This window comes from Crocuta crocuta, unplaced genomic scaffold (genome assembly GCF_008692635.1).
Source record: "Crocuta crocuta isolate KB4526 unplaced genomic scaffold, BGI_CrCroc_1.0 scaffold334, whole genome shotgun sequence".
NCBI classification, from domain to species: Eukaryota; Metazoa; Chordata; class Mammalia; order Carnivora; family Hyaenidae; genus Crocuta; species Crocuta crocuta.
This window is the reverse complement of record NW_027533260.1, coordinates 5310146-5313068: the sequence shown is the minus strand read 5'-3', so window position 1 is coordinate 5313068 and position 2923 is coordinate 5310146. Positions and strand designations below refer to the sequence as shown.

The window sequence follows — 2923 nt, the reverse complement described above, 5'->3', positions numbered from 1 at the left end:
CCCCCTGGGGCGGGAGGGGGGAGGCGAGGACGGGGCGGCCCCGCAGGGGCCTGGGCGGCCGCCAACCTCGATCAAAGCCGAGCCCACTGCATTTTCTTAGCGACCGAACCTTAATGCCGCCGGGGTCACACACGACCGTGCGCACAACGCCTGTTCCTGATTCCTTTTTAGGGCCGGTGAAACTGAGGCACAGGGTGCCTACACGCACCCCAGGGAGAGAACACGGCGGGGGCCACGTTTCTTACTTCAGCCTGAGAATAATTCAGTCTATTCTTTTAAATGCATTACAATAAAAATTCAGGAGGCCAACATTTATTGAGCACTTACTGTGCACTAGGTTCTAAGTACTGAGGATATGGCGGCGAACAGGACAGACAATAATCTCTATCTTCATTCAGTGTATTTATTGGGGGGGGGNTCTCCCTGTCTGCCACCTGTTATCCCCTTATCCTTATTTTATTTTCTTTTGTATCACTCATCACAAGCCGCGCAGGACCTTGGATTTGCTGGATCTTGTATTTGTTGATGTATTTGCTCATGGATGTACCCTCTTGGGCCCCTCCCAGCCCTCCCAGAATGTAGGTTCGAGAGGGCATGACTCAAGTCAGGCTCGTTCACATTACCGAGCACATTTTTTCTTCTTTTTCTTTCTTTCTTTCTCTCTCTCTCTTTCCNCGAATAACAACGACGACGAGGATAACAGTAACAACGGCAGCGGCAGCAGTTCGGACTCCCCGCCTCGGTGGGACGGAGTCGCCTGCCTGATCTGCGCCGGGAGGACACCCCACCCGGGCCGAGTGCGGAATGGACGCCTGGGGGCCGGGAGGACCTACTTAGTATAAGAAAAGGCTAGCTGTGGGTGGCCAGGGCGGAATTGAAAGGAAACTGACCAGCCCTGGGGCCGGAGGGGAGGGGAAGGATTCCGTGCTTGAGGTTCTCACCCCGTCGGGAGGCTCCATTTTAACTCATTTGCATCCCTCAGGGCCACCCCTGGGGTGTGTGTGGACGTGTCCGCACCGTGGCTCATTAGCGAAGGTCTGGGGTCTTCACTTGGACTAGTTCCTGGTAGTAACTCGGCTAGTTCCTTACCCCGGCTGCTGACGGGTTAACTGTTTGTCCATCGAACTGATTGATTCCCATTTTCTTGGAAGTCAGCACGGAAGCCCCAAGAAGGGAGGCCTGTGACTCTCCTGACCTTGTCCATGACCTCAGTGATGGGGTCTGGAGTCCTAACTATGCAAGTGGTGGTGGCGGGGGAGGGGTTGGACATTTTCTTGAAATCTTTAGACAGGAAATTCTTGGCTTAGAGGATAAAGGATTCTGGGGCCTGACCACCAGGGAGAGGGGATAATGTGTGCTTGGACACGCCCTACCTGACCTTTCTTAAACCAGTTTCTTATCAGGTCACACCTTGCTTCCAAAAGCTCTGATGGCTCTCCTGTGCTGACCCTGCCCGGTGGAGAGCAGGGGTGATGGCCCCGGGGGTCTGTTGTCCAACCCGGGACGACCTGGGCTCCTTCCCTTTTCCTGCCACTCACCAGCTTGCACCCAGTAAACGCTTTGGGAGATCCCAGTGCCTGGTTTCCTCTTCAGGAAAGCGAGGACTGCATGGTATGGCCCAGTCTCCGCTTGTTTTCCCTTAGTGGAGAAAACAGATCTGCGCACCAATCCACCCTTTTGTTTGATCTAGAGATTTCATATAACTTGTGGCCATTTGCTTAATTCCCATTAGTCCTGTAGAACGTCCCAGCCGGACAGACTAGGGTGTATCTCTTAAATCTTTCAAGCAAGTGTTCTTCTAGGTTGGCTGAAAGCCCTGGGGGCTGATGACCCTTGGCTAAGCTTGGAGTGCAAGGGCAGTGGTCAGATAAATTAGAAAGTGTGTGTATCCCTTAATCCCGTCAACCGCGGTCAAATAAAGGAAATGTACACCTGAAACTAACATAATAGTGTGTGTCAACTAACAGATCAAAAACGTGGGGTCCCTGGGTGGCTCAGCTGGTTGAACGCCCTGACTGTGGCCTCATGTCATGATCTCACCGATCGTGGGTTCGAGCGCCACATCGCTCTTTGAATTCTCTGTCTCTCTTTCTCTACCCCTTCCCCATTTGCGCGCACACGCTCTCTCTCAAAAATAAACATTAAACAGGGGCGCCTGGGTGGCTTAGTCGGTTAAGCGTCCGGCTTTCGCTTAGGTCATGATCTCACGGCTCGTGGGTTTCAGCCCCGCGTCGGGCTCTGTGTTGACTGCCAGCTCAGAGCCTGGAGCCTGTTTCAGTCTGTGACTCCCTCTCTCTCTGACCCTCCCCTGCTCACGCTGTCTCTCTCTCTCTCCTAGAAATAAATAAAAATATTAAAAAAATAAATAAATAAACATTAAACAATAAATAAAAACGTAAAAAAGAAGAAGAAAGTGTATATATCCCATAAATCCCATTTGCTGTTTTCTCCGTCCGGCAGAAACGTGGAGTCTGCCCGCCTTCTGCTTTTTCCCTCAGTCCATCAACAGATGGTGAGGGCTCTCAACCTTCAACACAAGCCCTCATCTGACCCTTGTCCCCCACTCCCACAGCCCCCACCCTGTCCCAGGCACCCTCATCCTCTGCCCCTCCTGGCCCATCGAGGTCCCCTCGTCCCTCACAGTACACGCCCCTGCACAGCAGGCAGAGAGATCATGTGAAAATTGAAGCCAGGTCCTGCCCCTCCCCTGCCCAGAACCACCCCAAGGCTCTTGTCTCCTCAGAGTAGCCAGCCAGGCGGTCTCACCTTAGTCTTCAGGGCCCCTCCTTGCGCAATCTGGCCCTGTTCCCACCTCCTCCACGCTGGCCTCCTTGCTTTGCCTCAAAGTCATCCTTCCGCTGGCTTTGTATTTGCTGTTCCCACTGACGGGAATGCTGTGTTCCGCGCCCCCCCCCCCCCAATC

General features: G+C 53.4%; 1 protein-coding gene across 2 annotated transcripts in view; it reads left to right on the top strand.

The window, feature by feature from the left end:
* The window catches only part of GEMIN7 (gem nuclear organelle associated protein 7), a 12679-nt gene that overhangs the window by 806 nt on the left and 8950 nt on the right, over positions 1 to 2923 (top strand). The window lies entirely within an intron of this gene.